This window comes from Macaca mulatta, chromosome 2 (assembly GCF_049350105.2).
Source record: "Macaca mulatta isolate MMU2019108-1 chromosome 2, T2T-MMU8v2.0, whole genome shotgun sequence".
In the NCBI taxonomy this organism is placed as follows: domain Eukaryota; kingdom Metazoa; phylum Chordata; class Mammalia; order Primates; family Cercopithecidae; genus Macaca; species Macaca mulatta.
In genome coordinates, this window is record NC_133407.1 from 83,749,275 (window position 1) to 83,775,688 (window position 26,414).

The 26,414-nt window shown below is 38.9% G+C and overlaps 1 protein-coding gene across 4 annotated transcripts in view; it reads left to right on the forward strand.

Annotated features, from left to right (window-relative positions):
• FNDC3B (fibronectin type III domain containing 3B) overlaps positions 1 to 26,414 on the forward strand; it is a 364,538-nt gene that overhangs the window by 16,944 nt on the left and 321,180 nt on the right. The window contains exon 1 of one of the 4 annotated variants that reach the window (XM_077991687.1): positions 26,188 to 26,255. The exons of the other annotated variants lie outside the window; for them this stretch is intronic. The gene's annotated coding sequence lies outside the window, so the exon portion shown is untranslated. Of the gene's footprint in view, positions 1 to 26,187; positions 26,256 to 26,414 lie in introns of those variants that run through there. 4 annotated transcript variants of the gene reach the window in all.

The window sequence follows — 26,414 nt, forward strand, 5'->3', positions numbered from 1 at the left end:
AATTATTTCCAGTTTTATTTGTTTTTGGACCTATTTGCTATGTGATTATTGTCCTGTAGCTTTAATTAGATCTTATTGACACCTGTGGCAATCTCAATAATTTGAAAACATAGCTTTTTAGCTTTTACCATTTGCTTATTGTATTCAATTTAAACAGGGAAACAGTGTCACTTCCTGTTTATGTTTCGCTTTGCAGTTCTCTTAAATTAGTTCAGTGTCCTCGGGAGTTCATTCAAACCTATGAGGACATACTAGTTGACAAAAAAAGAACAGAGGATTCAAATAAATGTCTTTAATAGATTATTTTAGCTTCATTTCATTTAGTGTGATTTTGGGTCCAAAGTGTTTGCCATTAACGTTCTAATTGCATGTTTGTCTTCCTTGTTTTCGTGAGGAGCAGGGGCAGTAGGAGTGAGTAGGGGAGAACAGGCGATGACTGGGGAAGGATGTGGCACTGATGAAGGTGACTGAGCTTGTTCCCAGTATGTTTCATGTGGGATGGCAGGTTTTCTAAATTCTAGTTTCCTCTGGGTCATCGGTAAGTCCAATAGAGGGACGATTCTAGCCTGATGTCAGATGTCCTGCTTAGCAGACTAATGAAGGACTTTTTTTTTAAAAAAATATATTTTTAACACAGATTGGTGTATTTGTATATCTTCAGTAAGTTTCAGTTTTAGCCAAGAAATAATCTTTCATAACGTTTTTCATGAGAAAGCATAGAATGATTTTCTAGAAAGTTTAATGGCAAGATGTATTAGATGAAAGGGAAACTTTTTTTTTTTTTTTTTGAGACGGAGTCTCGCTCTGTCGCCCTGGCTGGAGTGCAGTGGCCGGATCTCAGCTCACTGCAAGCTCCGCCTCCCGGGTTTACGCCATTCGAAAAGGAAACATTTTTAAGGAGACCATGCTTCTTGGGTATTCTTGAGCCCTTGTCTGTAGATAATAGCTGGTTAAACAGTTTTCATAATTGGAGGGGATATGGGAAACTACTCACTTAACTTGGAGTTGATATTTTTGGAGTTAATATTTTGGTGCTCTGGAAACATCTGAGTTTGGGACTGTACTGTGCACATCTCTCACTGGTTAAATTGCCCAGCCTCTCAGTGTCTTCTTAGGACTCTCAGTGTTTTATGCTCAGTCTCTCTGTGTCTTGTTACGACTGTTTGGCTCAACATAGTGTTTTGAATTAGCGATTAGTAAGTGGTAGCTGCTGCTGTTTTATTATTTTATTGCTTTATTCTGTGACTACAGACAGATTTAATTGTTGGATGTATTTCTTAATGGGATAATTATTTAAAAACATTCCCAGTTACTTTAAAAGCATATGTGAATATTAGCCATCAGTTTTGTCTTGACCATGCCTTTGGCTCCTTGGGTGTCCCTGTTCATGAGACAGCTTTCCAGCTCATCCTTAATGTCATACTCGAGCCGTTTATCTTAGTGAGGTAGTGTGGACCTAAAATGAAATAACATATATCAAAAGCACCTGTGGGGGAAAGCGCATCTGAATGCCAAGCAGTACTTAGTTATTGCAAGTGCTACTTCTACCAATATTTTTCTTCCTTTCTGCCCCTTTAAAGAGAGGTTGTCCCTTTTTAATAGATATATGACAGCTCTGCTTCCTTTCTTAAGTCTAAGATCAAAGGAACGTTGTAATAAAGGGGAGTCACTCCCTCCCATTCCTTCTCTGTCTTTGTGGATGTTGTTCTGTTTTTTAAGAGAGATCAGGTCTTGACATTAGTGGATGCAGCTGTGGGGCTCCCAAGCCCTGCCTTTCATCTCTTGGTCACCACTGCAGACAGCGTTCTTCATCTCTGTCATGTGTAAAGACACCACTGTGGGGGAACCGTGCCTTGCAGGTTAAGTACGTAAAGTATTTCTAGAGATCCTAGCCACTCGTTGTTGTTTGGATGCACCTTTCTTTGAAATAACATAGAATGTTTGGCAGAGATGTCGATCAATAGAATAGTTTCTCTGCTTTAGAGGTACTTAAACCTCACCAGCTTCTTGTAAATTGGAAGCCTAGCTCCAAAAAAGTAAAAGTGGTTGGGGGAAGAACGAAACTTTTACAGGCAGGTTTTTTCTAGACATAAACACAGTTGAATGGAAAGGATAATAGGGATTGAAGCCTGTCTTGCTCTATGAGAGTGAACGAGCTAGTGTTAGACTTTAATGCTGAAGAAAAATAACATCTACCTTTTATTTTTTATTTTTTAAACGAGGCAGTCAGTGCAGTCTAACTGATGAAAATTAAAGGTCAATTTCTTCTGTGCTCCACCTCAGTGCATGCCTTGGGCCATGTTAATAATGACAATCCCATTATTTCCTTGCAGTAGGCAGGAAATGCTGTCTACACCCATTAGATTTGTTTGAGTGGCCCCTGGCTGGAAATGAAGAAAATTTAATTTTCTAATTTGTAGGGAGGAAAAAAAAGCATACAGTGCTACATAGAGGTTGATTCTTGGGCTGGAAGGAGCTGTCATTTTTAAAAACTTGAAATTCTGAATATTATTGGGACATTTGGCCCTAATCCACATTGAAATCATGTATGGACTTACGTGCAAGTGAGGTGTCTAGGAAACCTTTTAAAATATTGTCAGAATTGGCACAGTTGTGGACGTTTTAACCACGTTTCCAAACTGCCTAGTTGCTCACATGTCCCACTGGCTGCTGGAAACTTGCGTGAAGGAGGGCTTTGTCAGAGCTTTCTCTCAGAATATTAGTTTTGCTTTTCAGAAGCAACATTCATGTTGAAGAAAATCTGTATATTCGTTAGGGTAATCGATTACTTTGTGGTTTCAATAACAACAAGAAAAAAATTATTAGTGTTACAGAGGAAAAAAATGTGAACCTGTCCTTGTACATTCTAATCATACTGCGTTGCAGAGTTGCATTCCCTAATCTTAGGGCTGACTTGGTTTCTGCTACTTTTATGTCCTTTAAGAATGAGACCCTTAATTTTCTTTCTTTCTTTTTTTTTTTTTGTTTGTAGCAAGTTGATGTCCCTCTTACATTTTTCCTTTTTTGATAAGCCAAAGATTTTTATTGCTATTTTGATCCCTTATTTGGTTTATTGGGATGTTCTATTACAGATCCTCAGTTGGTATATAATTCATTCTGAGATACTCAATATCATATTTTCCCATGAAATACACAATGAGAAGAGGACCTTAAGTTGAAAGGACTTGCTTGAAATCAGAGGAGTAGCCAATACTACAAGAGGCAGACATTCAGTCTTTGTGTCTAGAGGAGGCAGAGTAAATCATCTTATTGTAATGGATCTGTAGTTTCCATCAAACAGAACCGCTCATTTTAGCATCATAACTTCCGGTCATATATTTGTTTTGTATTGACTGTACATATAGAGCTTCTTCGTTGCTTCTTGAAATGATATATTGGAAAAACAAGGAGTTTCTACCATCTTCATAGGAATATAGCAGTGAACCAAGAAAGTTTTATGAACGTTTTCTTTTCTCTGTGTCTTAATTCCCAAAACCTTTAGCAGTTTGCCTAGAGCAGTGACCATTTTGCCTCTGACATTTTGTTTCTGGTTTTCATCAAAACCAACATCTTCCATAATGTTTATTTTCCTTATTTACTTGTCACTATAAATGCTCACAGGAAGCAGCAAAACGTGGAATTAACTTTTTTAATAAGTGTAGTACTAGTGTAACTTATATGTGTGTTTTTTAAAAATACATTTTGATGATAACATGTAACATAATACATATTTAGGGGAGCATTTTAAAAATATTTTCCAAATTTATATTTTGCTTAAAAGAGGGGGGTTTCTAGTGGCCTCTTTGATATTAATAGTAAGAAGTCCTGTGATCCATAGACCTTCCCCATGGGTTTTTGGATAACTCTCAGATTAGTTCTCCTCAGGACTCCTGACACTAATTGTTCTCCATGGCATGTGGGAATTTGAAGCGTGTATGTAAAAGAGTTAAAAGACTGAAAAATTTCTCTTGATACTCAGAGAGCTTTTGGAAGTCAAAATTTTCATCTGAAAAATTGTTTTCTTGATTGAGAATTTAGGTTTGAAAGTGACTATGGATTATTAACTGGCCACCTGGCCTCTGTTATAGATTATCTGATCTATTTATTTGAAATTTATCTAGTATACTTAAATTTGGCAAGAAATCAGGGCACAAATACAAGTTAGGCGTATTGTTTATTTTTCTAAGTCAATAACACAATTCATTTTGCCATGGAAAAGTAATCATGGAAAACATTAATACCTGATAGACTATATAAACTTGCTTAACTTTTAGCAGAATGATATTTTTCCAGGATGCTGACCGGGTGGTTTTATGTAAGCATGTTTATCTATAGTCCAGTGAATTAAAACTTTTAGGCAAATAAAGGGCATGTATCACTTATTCCTAAGGCAGTTCCTTTTGAATGATTCAGTTATTGAGAACTGTCATTTTGAAAGGTTTCAAACCAATTAGGCATCTTTAGATCTAAATCTTCCAGCCTTCAGCTTTAGGGAATATATATTTGGATTTGCAAGAATGTGAAGATTTAGCCAGGTAGTCACTTCCTATTAGCTGTGAGAGGTCTTTGGACTCAATTGACTGGTGCTTGTTAAATACCTGTTTTTTTTTTTTTTTTTTTTGGAGAATTTGTTTCCCTCCTGAAGAGAGAGCCCTCATAGTCAGTGGGACCCGTTGACAATTCTCAAATACTATCTTTTAGGATTCTCATGACTCATTTTTGTGGTGAACTTCCGAATAAGTAATGAAAGATGGTAGATTTTAATTTAAAAGTATAGATTCTTTTAGCTGTCAGTCCTGTTGCTAGGGTGGGGAGTGGTAGTGGTGTGCTCCTTCAGGTGAGAGTGTAGTGGTGGTGGGCAGAGGGTAAGGCACGTTTATGAGTTGGCCCCACACCAGGCTTTTCTCTGTCTTCCCTAGGCCATGAGACTGATTACTTACTGTGGTGAGAGAAAACCCTAAAGGCCCACTCCACACTTCTCATTTGCCCTTTAGAAGACCTAGAAGATTGTAGGAACAGATGGATAGCATGAACTGGTACCTGAAGTTTAGGGAGCCATCAGTTCAATCAGAAGTTGTATTTATTTGAGTGTAGCTGTAAAGATGTGGTAAGAGAAGAAGCAGGGAGATGTCCAATGTCCAATTCCTCTTTGTTTGACTTTCCCACTAAAATCTAAATTCCTTGAAGGCAGAGACCGACTCTTTCCTCTTCTCTTATATATAGTGACTGGCAAACAGACTGGTCAGCAAGTGTTTATTCAACGAATGATTTAATGATGGAGCAGGACATGTTTTGACACTGAGATGCCATATGTTTGAACCAGCTGAAAATGTATGTTTGATTTTAATTTTAAAGCCATGTTCTAATTATAATTGTTATTATTGGAGGCATATGGAACTTTCAATCAAGAGGAAAAACTGAGATACTTCAAATTATGTGAAGATAGAAAGATTTTTCTTGTTTAGTCAAGAATTATTGCATTGCAGGTAACAGAAACCCACTTAAGCTAGTTTAAACAATAAAGGTTTGAGGAAAAGGAAGGCAGTGTTTCTATACCTCCTGAGCTCCTGGAACCAGCCCTGGGAAATATTGGAAGCCCAGGTTGCATTTCTTCTTTTCTTTGGTCTTCCTTCCTTGATAATTCTCTTTTTGTAGAGCCCATCCTATATGAATGATGGATGCTTATTCTAAATTCATGAAGTAATACCAATTTTTTCTTTTAAAATGGCCTGGTCTGCACATTACTTTTTTTTTTTTTTCTTTCTTTGAGATGAAGTCTCGCTCTGTGGCCCAGGCTGGAGTGCAGTGGCCCGATCTTGGCTCACTGCAAGCTCTGCCTCCCGGATTCACACCATTCTACTGCCTCAGCCTCCCGAGTAGCTGGGATTACAGGCGCCTGCCACCATGTCTGGCTAATTTTTTTGATTTTTAGTAGAGACAGGGTTTCACCGTGTTAACCAGGATGGTCTTGACCTGACGTCGTGATCCGCCCGCCTTGGCCTCTCAAAGTGCTGGGATTACAGGCGTGAGCCACTGCAACTGGCCTACTTTTTAATAGTAAATTGAAGTTATGGATGATAGATATATTCTTTGAAAGCAGTTTTGAAGCAGATTCCTTTCCCAATGTGTCATGTACAATCTGTGGGGGAGGAAGGTTATATAAAGTAAGAATAACTGCTATTCAACAAAATAGTGATATTCTATATTTTCATGTCTCTTTTGTTTCTTTCTTTAAAATGAACTTCAGTGAGACATGGCCAGATTGATTTCTTCCCTTAAATCATCTCAGAAACTGTACCCAGACCATTAATTGCTTTGTTCAGCGGACAGGAAATGGTTATATTTGTACAAGTTACACAATCTTAACTAAGTCGGGGCAAAGAACCAAAGAGATCTCTGATCTTTTTTTCCAGCATTAACCTTTCAGTTCCACAAACTAATGCATGATGCATAAACCAGGTTACTAGGGGACAACTACCGAAAACCATAAACTTATTTATCTGAATGACTTTCTTTTAGGGATACTAATAAAAGAAGTTACATGAGGTAATCATGCTGGTGCTGAGGTTAAGTTTGTGCAGTTTCACTTCTTTCTTTAATAGTTTTTTATACATGCAATAAAGGATATGTCCGGAAGCTGATCAGTGCCAGCATTACCATGAAGTGCTCGGTCCCCATTCCTTCTCTCCTTACCCCTCAGCCCCCTTGCAGGCTATATATGTAAATTTATTCTTTTCCTTTTCTAGAGTTGGGAATTTGCCTCCTTTCTTCCTGCCCATGTCTGTTACTGGTCCCTAGTACCCCAATTTCTGCTACTTTTCTCTTTTTTTTTTCTTTTCTTGAGATGGAGTCTTACTCCATCACCCAGGCTGGAGTGCAGTGGCATGATCTTGGCTCACTGCAACCTCCGCCTCCCAGGTTCAAGAGATTCTGCTGCCTCAGCCTCCCGAGTAGCTGGGACGACAGGTGTGTGCTACCACACCCGGTTAATTTTTTGGATTTTTAGTAGAGATGGGGTTTCACTGTGTTAGCCAGGCTGCTCTTGAACTCTTGACCCCGTGGTCTGCCCGTCTTGGCCTCCCAAAGTGCTAGGATTACAGGTGTCAGCCACCACGGCCACTTTTCTCCTTCTTGAAAGTGGGATTTTCTCTTTATCACTGTTTGATTATTGTGTAAGTATTATGATTGGCATTTTGCAATTTGGGCAGAGCTGATTTTATATATGATATTTCTAAGTCCTTTTTTTTTTTTTTGACTCTGCCAAACTCTTAAGTCACTATCCATCCATCCTCTTCTCATTTTGACTTCTATTAGTTATTTCCTGAAGCCCATATTACTGAGAAAAAGTTAATCTTAAGTAAGTGAATAACTTAGGTCTAAATGAGAGGAGAATGAAGAATTAAGTGAATGTAGGCAGAGTCAGAAAAAAATAGTGTCTCTCTTTAAAGCATTACTTTTTGGTGACACCTTTGAAGGTAGTGAAATTGCTGTATGATCTAATGCTACAAAACCACATCTTGCTCTCATAGATTTTAAGATTTCTGTTTTGAATGATCCATTGCTGTCCTTTGTTTACACGTATCTTTTCTCCCTATCTTCCTTGTTAAATACATTTTTTGTTATATACTTTTGAAGCAAGTCTTGATTTTTCTGTATTTTCCCCATTTTTCTTCAAATGTTCCACAGTTCCCTAAAATAACATAGCATTCTTTGTCTTTTCCTACAGTCTATTCTTTGCTGTTTACATCATCCCCACCCCCCACCACTGAAAATGCCTTCAGAAAGTCCCTACCTTTTCTTGTACATTGTCCTTCTGTTCAGATTCTTGCATTGCTGATACTCTCCCCTGCTACCCATTCTCCTCCCAACAGTTTTCTTTGATAGTGATATCTGCCTTAGAATTTCCACTGTACCTGTTAAACTCTTTGAGAAGGGTAATTCTGTCAACGTTTACTTCTCTTCCCCTTCTAGCCCCAAAGACCCAGGACAGAGTGTCCTCCTCATGCATTCCTGTGACAAGGAATCTGCGCTGAGGTTTCTGCTGTTTCTCTTACCAGGATTCTGAATTGTCTGTGACTGTCTGATATGATTGCTGATCTCTTTCCCGTTCTCAGATAGGACACAAGGATTCCATTTGGAGTGGGCTCAGGACATTCGGATGCCATTATTTTAGTAATGATTACATGATGTTTTGAGGGCAACCTGAAAGAACAGTCTCTAAGAGAAGAGCTGGGTAAAATCAGAGTAGGATGATCTCTAATGCCTTTTCTAGCTCTCTTACTCTGATTTTGTGAATTTATCCTCAGGGATAGTTTTTCACCAGAAGGATGAGACCCTGCTGTGGTCTGAATGTGTCTCTCTCCCCTCACCAAATTTTATTTATGTGTTGAAATCCTAAACCCCAAGGTGATGGTGTTAAGAGGTGGGGTCTTTGGAAGGCAGTTACATCTTGAGTGGATCCCTCATGAATGGGATTCATGCCCGTATAAAATAAGCTTAATGGCCAGGTGTGGTGGTGCAAACCTATAGTTCCAGCTATATGGAAGGCTGCAGCAGTGAGAAGATTGCTTGAGGCCAGGAGTTTGAGACTGCAGTGAGTGAATAACCCCTGCACTCCAGCCTGGACAACATAGAAGACTCTTTCTCTTAAAATAGATGGCTAGATTAGATAGATAGCCTAAGGGAGACTGATTGCCCCCTCCACCATGTGAGGACACAGCAAGAAGGCACCATCTGTGAACCAGGAAAGGAGCCCTCACCAGACATCTGATTTGTTGATGTCTTGATTTTGGACTTACCAACCCCGAGAACTATAAGAAATGAATTTCTGTTGTTTGTAAATTACCCAGGCTAAGGTATTTTGTTAAAGCAGACCAGATGGACTAAGTCAGCCCCATAATGACCTGTTTTATATTTTTATTTATAATTTATCTGCTGCTTAATTTTGTGATTAGTGGCCAGCTACTATTTACTCATCTTTTATTCATCTGTAAAACTCCTGTTAACTTGTCTTTGTAAGAAACAGTTTGCTAACAGATGAGTTTTCAGGTTGTTCAGTTTTAAAATGTTTTACTTAAAAGGATAAGACAGCTCCCCAATGCAAAGAGTGACTTCAGAGATAACTTTCATTTCTTTGAAATGTAGGAAGTCCATAGCCATTGCTGGCTGCTATCTTTCTACTCAATATGCTCCAGGGGAAGATTATCAAATTTTAGCCTCTGAGCTTTCAAGTGGCACTCATTATCAATGGTGTATTACATGAAACTGGTTTTTGGGCTCTTCACATTTATATTTTTGGCAAAGGTGTTGGGAGATTTGATTTCATTCATCATCACTGTAGTACCTGGCACATAGTAGGCTCTCCATTTGGTGTGTTGGATGAAAGAAGAAAGTGATTCTGTTAGTCAGTGAGGTTTAAAAAGAAGTGTCTACCAACTTTATGGGTCACCATTGATCTTGAGTTCAACTCTGTTGCCCTGTATATATGTGACCCCATGTTTATTGCAACCTTATAGGCATCTCAGGCACTGCTGGGAACAGACTCGTAAAATTTCTGGTAGGGGCCACATGCGGTGGCTCACGCCTGTAATCTCAGCACTTTGGGAGGCTGAGGCGGACGGATCATGAGGTCAGGAGTTCGAGACCAGCCTGACCAACATGGTGAAACCCCGTCTCTATTAAAAATACAAAAAATTAGCCGGGCGTGGTGGCACATGCTTGTAGTCCCCGCTACTCAGGAGGCTGAGGCAGGAGAATTGCTTGAACCCGGGAGGCAGAGGTTGCAGTGAGCCAGGATCACGCCACTGCACTCCAGCCTGGGCAACAGAGCTAGACTCTGTCTCAAAAGAAAAAAAAAGTTTTGGTAGACTCCTATGTGCCATTTCTGGAGAACTGAAATAGTAGTGGACATCCTTAGGATTCATTTTAGTGTAGATATGGCTGTTTCTAGTGAAACTTGAAGTCCTACTTCCTGTGTGTGAAATAGGGTAAAAGGATCACACTCGAAAAAATGCCGCCTTGTGCAAAAGTGACAGGATCGCGGTTCAGTTTGGAATATTGGAAAGTGGGCAGATTTATTTGGAAGCACTTTGTTTTTACTACATGTGTAAAACTCCAGGGAGCATTGAATAGGATATGAGGTGCTCCCTTTGGCTGTGCATTAGCAACGTGGCAGTTACTGATCTGTCATTTACTTTGAAAAGGAATTACAAAGTTTTGGCCTCATGCCTGGAGTAGCTCCAGATGGTCAGAAAAGATTTTTGTACTGAAGTCAGAAAGTATATTGCAGTGATAGAATTGGGCTTGTCATGTTTATATTAGAACACTGGCTTCCCACTTTATTTCTCTGCAAAATTTTTCTTTCTTTCTTTTTTCCCAGAGAGTGAGGGGAGGAAATTGTTTCTTTAGAGTTACGAGTCTAATATTTGGAATACTGTTGTTCTTGGTGATAGTGATGTAGAGGTATGATATGTGGTTAATGTAGTTACTTTGTCAACCTAAGTACCCCGATACTTAGTATTTACAAAGGATGCATGAAGACTTGGAATGTAGAGATACACCAAGACCATTGTAGCTGATGTAGAAATGCAGGTAAGAAGCTTGATTTGGGTAGCATTTGCTTGTCTGATAACCTGGCTGTTAGCCCACAACTGTTATTTAGTAGCTTTCCAAACTTCATCTGTTCTGCCTTCCCATGATTCTGTAGTTGCTAGGGGTAACAGTGACGTTTGGGTGTTTAGTGTGGGTGGGAGGTGGGCCTGGGGAGATGAGCAGCGAGGCGGTAATGATACTAACGCCAAGTTTTGCCATTCTGGGCATTAGTGCATCTTTTAAATTCCACTATGACCTTGTGTACCTTCGTATCAACCCTGGAAGGGGAATGATGTGATTCCTATTTTCCTGATGAGAAAACTGAGACTTAGGGAGGTAATATCTGACCAAGGCAATATCTAGGTAACTCCCTTCTGCAGCCTGTTTACATATACTTTTGGGGAAAATTATTACAGTTTCCTGTCCTTTCAGGACAGAGGTGGCTACAGGCTTCAGGAAATAAAGCTCATTTTCCTCTGGGAAACTCAGGACTTGTCTGAGTTGAGCCATTTAGTAAAGCTTGGTCACAAGGCTCAGATTAAGACCTGGATCTACGTGCTGCTGTTCCCAGACTGTTTTTCAGTTACTCTTGTGGTTACTGAGTAACTTGGGAGTTAGAAGAACATTAACAAAGTTTTGTGTTTTCGAAGAAAATGCTACACATGGAGAAGTGACATTAAGTTGCATACTTCAGAAAGGAATTTTTATCTGTTTTGAGATTCTGGTATATAAATTGAAAATAATTTAAAGAAACTAATTTTGATTATTATACTTTTAATTGGTGGCACGAGTATGTGAACATAGGTAGCTCTTTTGAAGCACTTTTATTGAAAGGTATAAAAATTTTTGTTGCTGTTGTTCAGTAGCTGACATGCAGTATTCTCTTATTGTGGATTTAGGGGTCTTGCACCAGCTCACCCTTTTCTCAGATTGCAGCTCTTCCTTCTTGCTTGACGTAGAGTGGTTTCTAACTTGGTTCCTTTTCCTCTACAGATCTAAGTCCTGGTCCACAGTCTCCTACTGTCACCCAGTCTTCCATGAGCTGTCAGAATCCTCCTCTAGGCTTTTATTATTCTGCTTCCTAATTTTGTCCTTTTAAATTTCCACTGTTTAGATATTATTCAGGCAGCAGTGGTATTTTTCTATATATAATGTGGTGCTATAGTTTATAAGTTCTTTTGGGGTTGTGTCTTAAACAGCAAGAGTGGCCTGATTGATGTGCTTTTTGAAGTCTTACTACCTTTTTGATGGGTAGGATGAAAGTGGTGTGAAGATGAGTTTGTCTGGCTTGCTGTAAATCTGATCTGTAAGGCTTTTCCGTGTTCACTAAGGCACCAGAGTCGGACTCTCCTTTTTTTCTCGTTTGATGTTACTTTATTACACTTATGAATGAAATACTAATGCTATTATTTTATAAAAGATCATAAAATAAAAGTACACGTTCTTCGTGTTTTATATGTTTCTTTTAAAAGATAATTACCATGAGTCATAGAGCTACAATGACATCAAGAGTTTCCTATATGAAACGAAGTCTCTGGTGGGTTTTTGGTACAGTCTTTGCACCTGGATCAGTGGAGTGAAATGTCATCACACTTGAAAAAAAAATTACTTAACAGACCTATTAAGAATCTTTAGAAGTTTGCATTTTGTTAGGGATTTGTGGTCCAAGAGTTAGTACTACAGAACAGGCTCTTTTCTAGACCTAGGGAAACCAGTTTGTTTCTCTGCTACTGACCTGCAAGACTTACTATAGGTGTTTCCTTCTCCTGTCTGTTTTGAAGAGACTTCCTCTGGGAATTAATGGTAGAATACTTGTGACTCCTGAGAGCAGAGAATGTTCCAGGGCATCATCATCTTCTCCCTCTGTGCTGTACATGGCCTCCCTGTGTCTCTCCTGCCTGGCATACCTCCCCAGTCCTCCTCCACCTCAGTCACAGGGTGACTGCCTTGCCTTCTGTCTACCTTTCCCAACTCTTCAGGCTCTCATCCTGGTGGATCCCATTCTGTAGCCCCTTCTGCTCTTTTCAGGGGCTTCTATTTGGTCTTATACACTTGTGTCATTTAGTTACCCACCTATTCCCTCAGTGGACTCCCATTCTGGGCTTCCTGCAGAGGGCTCGTAAGTTCACCTTTATATCCCCAGGGTCAGAGCTGATGTTCTGCCGAGTGAATGGGGAAGCACCAGAAAGAACAGAAGCTAATGATGGACTGGCTTGACCATGGCTCCCACACTTTCAATACTCATTCCTCTGTTTCCTCAGAAATTTTGCTTGAATTAATCTTGTAGCTCTCCTTCTGAACTGCTGAGCAAATATTTGGACACTTTTTGAGGAGCCCTCTTTTTTTTTTTTTTTTTTTGAGATGGGGTCTCACTCTGTCTCCCAGGCTGGAGTGCAGTGGCACAATCTCGTCTCACTGCAGCCTCCGCCTCCTGGGTTCAAGCGATTCTCCTGCCTCAGCCTCCTGAGTAGCTGGGATTACAGGCTTATGCCACCACGTCCGGCTAATTTTTTGTATTTTTGGAAGAGATGGGGTTTTGCCATGTTGGCTAGGCTGGTCTCGAACTCCTGACCTCAGATGATCCACCTGCCTCGGCCTCCCAAAGTGCTGTAATTACAGGCATGAGCCACCGTACCCGGCCAGAGGAGCCCTCATTGATAGCAAGAATAAAAACATTTTGTCAGGAAATTTAATAATAATCATAAGCCCAGATTGAGCGCTTGCTATGTGCCAAACACTGTTCTAGGTGCTTTACGTGCATTTCTTCATTTAATCTTCACAGTGTCCTGAATTAGGTGCTTTATTTAATTATTTCCACTTGCCAGTGAAGAAGCAGAAGTAGTAAGAGGGTAAGCAACTTGCCTGAAGTTAAAAGCTAGTCAGTCGGGGACTTAGGGTTTGTAGCCAGGCAGTTGTGGTCTTCGGGGAGGGGACATAACATTTTTCCCCTCCTGAAACTCCATATTCCTTTGTAAATCTTTTCTGTGTTACATATTTTCTTGTCCCTAGTTTAGTTATTTAGGTCAGCTTCTTGTGCTTCTACTGCAAAATGTTGCTGTCAATTTCCTTGACCTGGTAACTGCCTGGTGAGGTTCGCCACGGCTGCCAGTCAATTTAGCAGGTCACCCGAGTACCTGTGGGAGGGTGAGGATGTGGAATCCTCAGGAGAGGGCTCTGCTGTTGGCTGCTGTCTCCACTTAAAGTGGACAGTTTTGAATGTCTTAATAAAATCAAATCAGATGTTCTTGAGTATTCATTCATTTTATTTTCCTAAGCAAAATGTTTTGTAAAATGCTGCTTTTATGTGGCTAGAGCAAATAAATATCTCTATTAACACTTTTAGGCAAAGGTTTATTTTATTTTTATTTTTTATTTATTTTAAGTTCTGGGATACATGCACAGAACGTGCGGGCTTGTTACATAGGTGGAATGAGTGGGTTTTTTAAGTCGTCATTGCGTGCCTTTAGTCTTACTGGTTTGCCTTAGTTTCTTTACTCTCTAGACTGCTGTGCTGACTTTTCATAGCTCTGACTTTTCAGTCCAGTGACTTTTTGATGCTCTGGCCAGGTGGCTCTTGTTTCAGCTTCACTGGGAGGGAGTTGTGGAATCTGGCTGACAATTCCATTTAGTCTTCTTGAATTTAATTGGCCTCTTCCCCTTTCCGATTCCAAGTAGGGGAATAGCCTGAAGCCATTTTCGAGGGGCTACTAAAGCAGTTTACAAGCTGATGCTTTGTATTTAAATACCACAGTATTTACAAAACTGTTTCTATTATGTATATTGTCTATTGTAGCATTCTCACAGTGACCCTGTGGTGTGAACACAGTGACTATTATCCCAGTTTACATATGAGAAAACCTAGTCTGAGAGTGTGTGCCTTTCCTTACTTAGGGCATTGTGGCAAATAAAGGGAGAAGTCAAGCTACTGCTTCCATTCCAGTCTCTGAATTCCACGTCCCCTGCCCCCTTTTCTTTCCAGGGCATGTATGATGTCTCAAGCTTGAGTAACCTCTAATTGAAAATCTGTAGGTACTTATCTTCTGCACTTTTGAAATGATATGAACGTGAAATATTTTCAACATGCTAACATTTTTCCAGGCCATTATTAGGGTATTAAATCATCCCGTTACCATAACTGCAATTTTAGATGTTCTGTTGCTAAACTGGGATCTGTCAATAGAATGCAATCTTTTGAAAGTCTTAAAAAATAGGGTACATCTTGGACTCAAGAATTGTGATATCAAAATAAGACCCTTGACTATTTCTGGAGTGTGCTAGCCAATCTACCCTGTGGTTTTCTTTCTCTGGAATTGGTGAAGAAAGAGATAAACAAGATCCAAAACCAGGCCGCATGAAAGAATCAACACTCTTCCGGACATACAGTTGTTTGGGATAATTGTAAATCCTACTGTCTATGGTGACTGACAAGGGGAGAAGAGCAGAATCCTAGCACTCCGGCTACTGACTGTGAAACTGGTGTATCTTTGCTGTGACATATTTAGCATTTACCTTTTACTTTAAACCAAAAACACCTTTTACACTTTTCTTAGTTGAGCTTTTTAAAAACATTGTAATTTATGAAAACAATTTGAACATAGACGAAAGTAGAGAATAGTAGTAGATTCTCCTGGACTTATTACTCAGCCTTGACAATCATCAGCTCGTGCCAGTCTTGTTTCATCTTTACGCCTTTTCATTCTCTGCTCCTTGCTGTAATATTCTGAAGCAAATCTCAGGCATATTATTTCATCCCTCAATATTTCAGTATTTTTTTCAGATAAGTTCTTTCAGAAATATATTTTCTTCTAATTTAAAACAAAAAGTTTTTGGGAAAAATAGAGGCATTTTTGCTGCAAAAATGGGTCAGGATTATGCAGTTTCTAACTAATCGGCATTTTTCAAGTTGATTGGTTTTGGCTGACAAAATTTTTTTTCATATATGTGGAAAAAATTATTCACAGTAACAAATGCATGTTTTGATAGTGCTAAAAATTAGTCTATTTTTCAGACTTAATTATTCAATTAAAAATAAGACACTTCATAAACTTTAAAACTATTGTGTAGAAACGTACTGTTCTTCAGTTTTATGTGTTTTCAATCATCATATTTCCCAGCTATTTCAAACAGGCTAAATATAGTATACCTTAAGCTTACTCAATCATTAGTTTAGACTCAACTAATTTGGAATTTTCATTGAGTTGGATATAACTTTAATAGCAGGTTTCCATTCAAGCAAAGTATTTGCTAATTGCTGGTGATTATTAAGGCGAAGTCTTAAGGTTTTATAGAATAAGTAAATGATTTTATGGGCTCATGTATCTTTAGGTATATATATATTTATGCACTTTAATGCTATGAATTTAGCCTGACTTGGAAAAACTAACCTGGTTTATATGTGTGTATAGTCAATTAATTGATTCATTAAAATTTTTATTTTTTTAAAAATATTGAAATAAAATCAGAGTTAATTTTTATTCATTTTCGGTGAAGAGTCTTACGAAAGGTGGTCAGACTTAGAAGTCAGATTGTGGCTAATGAATCTTAGTTTTTCTCTCAAATGTCTCAAGACAGCATGGAGGCTTGTTGTCACATACACTCAAAGGAACAAAATACTTACTAGCTAAAAAAGGGTATGCAATTTTTTTAGGGCTTTGAAGCATATTGTAGGCCTTAGTAATAATAACAGCGAATATTTACATAGCGAGCATGTCCATATAAAGTCATTTACTCATTACCATCGTCCTATGAGGATAGGTGTTGTATTTATCCTTGTTTTATAGATAGAAACTGAGACATGGAGAGTGAAGTAACTGGCTCCAGTCCCAGTGCTAAGTGGTCGAGCCAGGGTCAGAATTGTAGCAGTTGAATTCTAGAGTCCTGGCCCTTAACAACTCTGCTAGAGTGCCTCCTTTGGTGGATAACGTGAAATACTAGTCGTTCCTATGTTGGAAACTCATCCTTCGTTTTCTTCAATGAAAATATGGCATTTTATAGCAGTGCTGTCCAATAGAATTGTTGAAATTATGGAAATACCTGTGTTATCTAGTATGTGTATGCCCAGTAGTCACACGTGGCTGTTGAGCACTCAAATGTGGCTAGTGTGACTGAGAAACAGAATTCAAGGTTTTATTTAATTTTCAGTAATTTAAATTTAAATAGTCACATGTAGCTAGTGGTTCTAGTATTGGACAGCGAGGCTATAGAGTTTGAGAGACCTAGGAGAATTTGTAGTTTGCATTTCATGGGGTAATGATAACATCTTGGCATGTCGTGGCTATCAGTATCTTGACCTCGTTAGGGTTGTCAATGAATGGTTGTATCATTAAATAGTAATAATGTTAATAAAGGTGAAATTTTTACAAAGTGGATCATCGAATGTTTAAAACTATAATGCCTAACAACACAATCCTGTTTGATCACCAACATGGGAAATTGACAGTCTACCGCATCTGGAGGCATCCTCTTGTTAATTCCTTCCTAGCTAAGTAAAAACTGCTATGACATTGCCGTATGATTTTCAGCCTTGTAGACGAGTTCTTGCTTTGTAAAGAGTCCAGCTTCTTGGTCAAGCTTAACATTAGGAGTGGTGATAAGATAGTAAAATGACTTGGCCAGGCGCGGTGGCTCATGCCTGTAATCTCAGCACTTTGGGAGGCTGAGGCGGGCGGATCACGAGGTCAGGAGATCGAGACCATCCTGGCTAACACGATGAAACCCTGTCTCTACTAAAAATAATAAAAAAAAATTAACCGGGCGTGGTGGCAAGTGCCTGTGGTCCCAGCTACTGGGGAGGCTGAGGCAGGAGAATGGCGTGAACCTGGGAGGCGGAGCTTGTGGTGAGCCGAGATAGCGCCACTGCACTCCAGCCTGGGCGACAGAGCGAATCGAGGCGCCGTCTCAAAAAACAAACAAACAAACAAACAAAAAAGATAGTAAAATGGACTTTGTGGGCCAAAAGCAGCCATTAAGAAGCGAGTGTTTAGCTATTTATCTTTCTCTTACAGCCTCATGTTGACAGAGCTCCCATATATGAAAATACATCAAGAAAACTCAGTGGTAATGAAGCTAGGTTTCATTTCAAATGAAACTGAGACCACATAAACTGTGACACTGATGCCTCTTATAATGTGCTTTCGTCTAAGCCTTTATGAAGCACTGAAGTCTAATTATTTTAATTTTTTCTTTATGTTGATGAAAAGGGCCGGAGTGGTTGTTCCCACCAGCCATGGTGGGGCTCTGAAATGGAAGCAAGCAAAGCCTCCAGATGGTGGCAGGTATTGGACCATAGCCACCCTGCAGACATAATTAAACATGTCTGCTGTCCTCTCATTTAGCAGTTCTAAAACTGACATTTTCTTTGTTTATGGGATTGAACTGTTATTGTTAGCATTTATGTGAAGGGCTTGCAGTACTATAGCCAGGTGCTGTTTCTCAGCTACAGTGTTAAACACTGGGCCTGGAACTCTGCTTTGAAAGGTTTGGAGAGAAGGTGCCTCCCAACATTGAGAATGAGCATGGTGGTGGGGTGTTTCCAGCAGGTCCTGTTTGCCCACTTTCCATTGGTAATTCTCAAGTGTAGCAGTTCGAATGTAGAGACAGAGTGTGAAAGTGGATTGGGATTTTAAGACAAAAAATATTGAAGAGCAGGTGAAACATACTTCATTCCTGGCTGCAGTACCAGCTTCTGTTTGAAGTTAGGTAAATCATTTAGTTGCTGTGGACTTTGACTTTCTTCACTTGGCAAAACAACCTTTGGGAGGGGAAACCAAATATCACTAGAAAGTGATTTGACTTCTTGAAAACAAAATTACGGTTTATTTGTGAAATGAAAGGTAGTTGTGATGAGTGAGTTCCCATTTTCTGTATCTGCCTCATTGCCAATAAACTTTCCATTTACACTTTTAATGATGATTCAAAGAGCAGGTCAGCATTATGTAAAGGCATTTTTGATGAATTAGTCTCATGCAGGTCCCTATATGGTATATTCTGTAGTTAACTGTTTTCATTGAAGCTTTAGAACTGACTCTACCTTGTAATGGGTGCATGATTCTGTAGCATAAGTAAGTTTACTAACCGACTTTGCTTTATGTCCTCTTCACTGAGAAACTCTCATTATTTTAATGAAAGAAAATGGAAACACTTTTCTCTTGTGCTTTTTCTCCCCTGATCCCTTCCCCCACCACATGACCCTTAAGAAATGTTCTCCTTTTGGAAGCCAGGTCATCTGAATTTAGGAGGATGTTGAGCTGCATCTTCAAGAAAGGGATGCATCACAGGATGAGGACTGTGGAGGAAAACTTTCTCTGAGTAAGACCTTGCAAAACATGGATTGAAATATAATTGTCTGCAAATGAATTGACAAGTGTTGGACCCCATTTTTCCAGGCACTTGATTGAAAGGCTGCTTCTAGCCTGAGGGAGGTCTTGATACAGTTGATGATACACTGAGGCTACGTTATTGCCTGTGACCACTGTGAGTGCCACTGAGGTGACCCTCTTGTGTGCAAGTAGCTGTGGTTCCACAATTCCGCTGGGCTAGTATTCAGACCTAATTCTCTGCTTACAGATGCTGTGAATTCTGTAACTCAGAAATGACACCCATATATGTGTGCTCACAAACATCAAATCAGCTGGTGCACAGATACATAGAGCAGCCATGTATCAAGGACTTAGAATGACTGCTGATCCTCGAACTCTTTTTTAAAAAGGTAAAATTAGCACAAGGTTAAAACCTTAAAGACATCAGAGTAGTTCTGCTTAACAGCAACCTGTTACTTCATGCCTTTGCATGTCAGCAACTTGTCCTAAAGTCAGCGAGATTTCTTGCTTGTAACTATAGAATCTTGTCTTTTGGCTGTAGAGCATGATTTCATGGTGGAGGATGTTGCAGATATCTTAGTTTGCTATTTTATAGCATGGGTTATACTTTAAGGGCTGAAAAAAATAAGGTAATTTAAGCCTGTTTTGAGACACACAGAAAGGAAGCTGTTTCATAACTATCAGTCATGTGAAATTTGGCAGGCCCCTAGCCCGTTAGTGGCCACAGTCACATGATTGATTACCGGTTGGGGACCCACAGTTAGCTTATTGCAGAACTCCATCTGGCATAATTGATGTTGTCATCCAGTGTCAAACTATCCACTCTGTTCTGCCAACTTCCTTCCAATAACAAAACTTTCTTGCCTTGCACGAGTGAAAGCCTGTGTGATCGTGTGTTTAGAATTACAGAGTTTTAAACATAATCCAATCACAAGTATTTGAACTTCTTGATTTTAATACATTTGTACCTATGTTGCCAAAAACCTTTTTTTCCTTGTCTTTGTGTCTTCTAAAACATTGAAGGAAGAGGTCTTTAATGCTTCCTTAATACTTTTATCATGTTTGAAGTCCTGAGCTCTATAAATAATATAGTCCTTATTATCTTTTTATCCTGATAATTTATAAAACTGACTGTCCAAAGATATGTATGGTACTTGTAGTTTTATATCAAAGAATTTTAAATGCCAAGAACCAGGGAAGCCATCTAATTCTCCGTTCTAGCTAGTGCTGAGACCTACTGGACAACATCTTGACACTTGGTCACTGGCCTGTGCTAGAGGCATGATATTCTAGTCCTGGTTCGGCCTCTGCCCACCAGTTTGGTTTTAGATCTCTTCATTTTTGTGATTAATGATATGAAAAAGTGGGATCAAGAGGTCACTTAGGTTTCCTTCAGTTTTTGATTTCTATATGAAGATACAGAAATATCCACTACATGTCAACAACAACAAAAATGGAAATTTACTGATTCCTTCTAAAAGCTGAATGCTCCTTGTCAGTGGATATTGACCCTTCAACTTTTAGAAGGAATCAGTTAATTTTTTTTTGTTGTAACATGTCTCATTTTTATATTGAGCCTAAATTGGCATGGACAGAGATAGGCTTTCTATAACACTATTTTTCTACATATTTTTGAGTGGGGCACACATTGAGAAACATGTTTTACATTGTAGCCCAGTAAACACATACAGACACAACACACACACACACATTTATATACATATAACTGAATCAAAAGTTTCACAAATCAGTACTTGCCTTTTTCCTTTGTGATGCAATTCTATTCGATTTTATTTAAAAGAATGCCAGTCAGTGACCCACTAAATTGATTATGTGACCCAAGAATGGGTCCTGACCTGGAGTTCAAAAAAACACTACTCCATAGCAACCTAGAACACATTTGTTTCTTCTTTCACATGATAACCCTGTAAACTCAACTATGGTTAGCTTGTTTGCCTTTAGTCCTCTTTTACAGGCTTAAGGTCCCAGTTTCTAAAGCTTTTTCTTTTGTGATTTGATATTTTGACTCATCACCGTACTGGTCAATTGTTCCTGGATACTTATGGTTTGTATCCCTCTTAAGCTACCAGAAGAAACGTAATCTCAAAATAAAATTTAACTAGGGCAGGGTCTTTCTTTTATATCATTTCCTACTAATGTCATTGTATTACACATTTGTTCTACAAATGTTTGTTCTTTATAGGTGGACTGAGCACTACTGTGTGTTAGGGCTATCCTTGGTGCTTGAGGACACTGCGGTGAGCAAAACAAAAATGTCTGCATTTAGAGAGTGTACATTGTAGAGAATTGCACTAGCCGCTAGGAGTATGGCAATGTCAAATGAAATACCCAAGCGCTCAGTCATAGAGCTTCCTCGGTAGTGCTCAGTTGCACGTGATCTTTTAGGGCACCATGTTATTGTAGGCTGTCAGGCATTTACTCTCTTCATTGTGAGTTCCTCCTGCCTTTCCACTTGAGTGCACATCTTGGCAAAGATGAAATGTCAGTTTCTGAGAAAGGCACCTATGTGTTGTTTCCTTTATTATTTTTAATTTTTTTTAAAAACAGAGTGGAAATTATAGACTTAAAATGATAAAAATACAGAAATATGAAGTTATTTTTCCTGAGGTTCAGACTGGTTAAAGGAAGATTGAAAGTTTCCATTGTATGTGATAAAGGCATGTGAATTCTAGTCAGGTCACAGGGCATCAAGAGGGGTCTTTAACTCTTTGGGAACATAAAGTACACTTTTTAAATAAAATTATAACTTTTCCTGGAGTGATTTTGTCATGGGTAAATTTGGGCCAAGGTTAATGGTTTTAGAGGTTGAATGACTTATGTTTGTTTTATGTAAAGTAATAGGGCAAGAGATTTGAATGAACAAAATAAACAAAAGATAGGGTCTCTATCTTCAAAGCTTGCATTTTAGTTAGAAAACAAAATCTGCATAATGAAATTATATAAATGAGTGATCAAATCACATAATAAATACAACTTGAAAATGATGATAGGTAAGTAGAATTAATCAAGAAAGAATAACTGGAGGTCCAGCATTTGAAATAGATAGGAATAAATTGGTTAAAAAAAATGTTTATAATAAGTTGAATGTAATTTAAGGAATCTGAAGCACTGAAAATCTGTGCTTAGGTGAAGTTGCAGTTTATTTACCTTTTAAAAAGTAGTCTGATTTTTTTTCCTTTTGTTGTTTGAAAATTTACAAATTAGGAATTTGTCATAGGAGATGTAAATATATTTCGAACATGAGAAAACTAATGTCTAGATAATGAAAGGGCATGGGAAGGAAGCCTTAAACATGACATTATTCAGTCAGAATAGGATTGCATTGATCCAGGGGTGTGAAAATCATTATGGAGTGGTGTTTTCACACAGGCCTCTTCCTTTACTTTATTCTGAACTACATAAATATCAATTAAAGCTTTCTAGTCCAAGTTAGCAGATGGCGATTTATGTCGGACTTATAAACAAAGCCCCACAACATTACTACACTTAATTGATGAATGCGCTCTCCCTTCCCTGAACAAAGATTTTGGCCTCCAGTGTGGTTGTCTGAGAGAAAATTAATGAATTCTTTTCTGTGATCTCATGTAGAAAGGCTCCCGTTATAGAAATATTTGACTTTTTCCCCCCAAAAAAGAAAACTTGAATACTTTTAAGTTGCCTAGTAATTTAAGTTCCCAAAGGTGGACTGGAATAGTATTTGGTATTACATTTACCTAAAAAATTATATTTTTGGCTTACAGCGGAATGATGCCTCAAAACAAAAAATAGTAACCAAAATAAAACACACAGAAAAGTGGAATGGGTTTAATTATTATAACTTTAGGTAGACATCCAAATTAGAGCTCATATTTTGTTATTTTTAATTACTTGTATTTGTTATTTTTTTTTTTTTTGTGATGGAGTCTCCCTCTGTCATCCAGTCTAGAGTATAGGGGCTGATCTCGGCTCAATGCAACCTCCATCCCCTGGGATCAAGCGATTCTCCTGCCTCTGCCTTCCAAATAGCTGGGATTACAGGCTCCCGCCACCGTGGCCGGCTAATTTTTGTACTTTTAGTAGAGATGGGTTTTGCCATGTTGGCCAGGCTGGTTTTGAACTCCTGACCTCAGGTGATCCACTTGCCTTGGCCTCCCCAATTGCTGGGATTACAGGCATGAGCCACTGTGCCCAGCCAGAGCTTATATTTTAAACTCTTTTTCTGTGAATTCTTTTCCTTAGACTTGTTCTTTAAGGTGAGATGACACTTTGTACTAATTCTTAAAATGAACCCTTCCCCCAATTTGAAATATGTGAAAATAGCTGTTTTGTAATATGGACCTGCAAATAGTATCTTGTGGTTTGGGGGCTGTCGCAATGTCAACCTCCAGTGGAATGTAGGTCGCTGCATCAGAAGAAGGTAGAGGAGCCAGGGACTGCAGAATGTATTCCTTTCCTTTTGTTTGAAAATAGTAAAGTTCATTTGTGAAAAAAACCTGCCTTGTCTTTTCATACTAGCTTCTTTGAAATGAGCAGTAGGCTGATTGGGGGTAGATATTTATATATACTGAAACATTAAGGTTGATGTAGATGAGAAAACAGTGGTGCTTTCGTTGAGGGCAATCTGCACTAAACACTTTGACTTTATTGATAACTTTCTGCCCGCTGCCACCCAGGCGTCTTTCTTGTGCTCATTGGTTTGAGGGTGCATTCCTCAAATAAGAGGGGCAATTCAGGTGAAAGTTTTCAATGTTCCTGCCCAAGGCAGCCTTCTAAAGGAAGTTCTCTTGGTGATGACCATCACATGATTGCCACGGGAATGTGTTTACTACACGATCTGTTGATACAGGTAATAAAGAACACGCTGATGACTTTTCCCCACGAAATCTCTGAGGTCGGTCTTTTAGTAACCTTTGAGATAATAATTTAATTCACGCCTCATAGAAATTATGTGTGCAGTAGGGCCTTGGTAGAGATTGACATTTATATAAGGTCAGTATTGGTTGACCTAGTTTGATCTGGCCCTAGATTTATAAATGAATGAATGATCTCCCCAGAATTAGGAAGACATGACAACAAAATTATGAATTCATCATTACTTAAGTACTGCAAAAGTCATGCTCTTAAACTATAGCATGTTAGAGTTGAGACAAGGCCTCAGTATCTTCTGTCCTCGGCTGGTTGGAGGAAAAAAAATAAATGTGTTTTAAGTCTCAGGAACCTGTGTGGTCCTCATGCTTGTTAAATCCAGAATGGGTCTCTCCCTTTCTCCAAAGATGAAGTTTGGCCTTGGGGGGATTCTGTGTTGGGAGCTGCAGTACCAGATGCTCCTGCTAGTTTAATAGAAGAGATCAGGAAGAACAAACTGGCGAGTAAATTGGACAGATACAGACACAAAAGACTTCAGATAATTGGAAAGAAATTTTGCAATCAGGGCATTTCTGCCACCAAAGCAGAGGTATCTTGGGATTATTCTTGTGCTGGCTGTTGTTGAGGTCTTACGTTAGCACTGGGGATGGAAGATAATTCCTGTATAGCCATAATATGGGCAAGTCACCAGTATCCTTTAAGATGACAAAATTCAAGTTCTAATAAAGACAGGATTTGGGACATTTTTTAAAGAGAGGTGCTGGGTGTAGAGAGGGAGGAAGTCTGGTTTCTGATAAGTACTCCTCCTCATTTTACAAGTCTCTGCCTGTCGTGAGAGAAGTATTATTCCTGGAAATGAAAAGCATGGAGGCAGAAAATCCGTTGCTTTAAAAACAGATAGTGGATTTTTGCACTGCTGGCCTAGCTGTTGATCTGTCAGTCTTGGTAACTGAAACCCTGTCTATGAGGCTGTGTAACATCTCAGATGCTCAGCTTCAAATCTGAGATCACAAACAGGGTCCTAAAACAAAAAGTTTGTTAAATGCCCAGTCAAGAAAATGGAGCTACGGAAAAACGCAAAACAGAAAAATAAGGTTTGCCTTACAAAGTGTTCATACTTCATTCTTAGACCTAGTTGCTAATGACATTCAGTTACCTGAATTATAAAATAAAGGGGTACTACCCAGTTTCATTAATTGCCTTGTATCCAGGGCTTTGAAAGGAGATTGGATATTTCATTAATTGATTTTTGAAATTGAGTGTGGTCCTGCTATTAACCATGTCTTGGGAGTTCCCACCCTTGAAGTTGAAGGCATCCTCTGAAGCTTAGAATTTTTTTTCTTTTTTTCTTTTCTTTTTTTTTTTTTTTTAAGAGACGGAGTCTCACTGTGTCACTGAGGCTGGGGTGCGGTGGCATGATCCTAGCTCACTGCAACCTTGAACTCCTGGGCTCAAGTGATCCTTCTGCCTCAGCCTCCCAAGTAGCTAGGACTATAAGTACGTACTACCATGCCTGGCTAATTAAATTTTTTTTTTTTCCTAGAGACGAAGGGTCTTGCTATATTGCTCAGGCTGGTCTTGAACTCCTGGTCTCAGGCAATTTTCCTGCCTCAGCCTCCCACAGTGTTGGGATTACAGGTGTGAGGCACTGTCCCAGGCCGGAATCTTTGAATTTTTGACTCTAGTCTTGAAGGGATGGAACCTGCCCTTCTAGTGTTGTTTCACTTTGGGATAAAGCCCGAAGGCTCAGAGCTCACCTGTAATCTGGTGGTGGTAGACTGATGTGTCCATCCTGGGTTCAAAGTTGATGTTTATTTAGTAAAAACCTGCCAGGCCTCAGAGGGGAGTTAGACTGTGAATCTCCTCTCTGTGTCTATTAAGGGCACCTCATGTGTTTCATGTAAAATCCTTGTAGGGTAGATTCTCTGTTGGAATGCAACTGTTAGATTGTTTCAAGGGTTGGACTCATTTTCCTTATAGTAACTTACTTAGGAATTCATACAAGTTAAGGGCTTCAGCTGCTTACATTGTTTCCCTTTGTTTGGAAATAGTTAATGCACTCTTAAAAACTGATTGACCATCAGGGTGTCATTCTAGTCTAAGATTTTAGTTTAACAATAGATATATAGCGATTGAAAGTTGTGATGTATTAACTCTGTTTTCCCTAAGATTCATCTATTCAGTTGACTTTTTTATCCCAGTACTCTCTTCGGGATTGATCATAGGTATTAATTGGCACTAGCAGTTTACAGATGTAAGAACTGAGAGTTCGATTACCTTTTGGATTCTCCCACTTAGCAACTACAGAAATTTGCTTCTGTCTTACTTTACTTCTCTAATCATCACTGTTTTCTTCATTAATCAGAAATGTAACCGTGGTGTGGGTGGCGTTTCTTTTGTCTCAGTAGCTCTCTGATTTTTGTTCTCTTTGTTTTTCTTTACAGAGCACAAAACTTATTGACATGAGTCTGGAATTTTGAAGTAAGGGCAGTCATGCTAATATTGTGATTTTCCATATTTGTGCTTTGCATGTAAAGTGACTTTTTAACTTTTAATTTTTAATTATTATGGGTACATAATAGTTTTATATAAAGTGACTCTATTATGAGTTTTACGTTTTACAGGATAAAACCTTAAGAC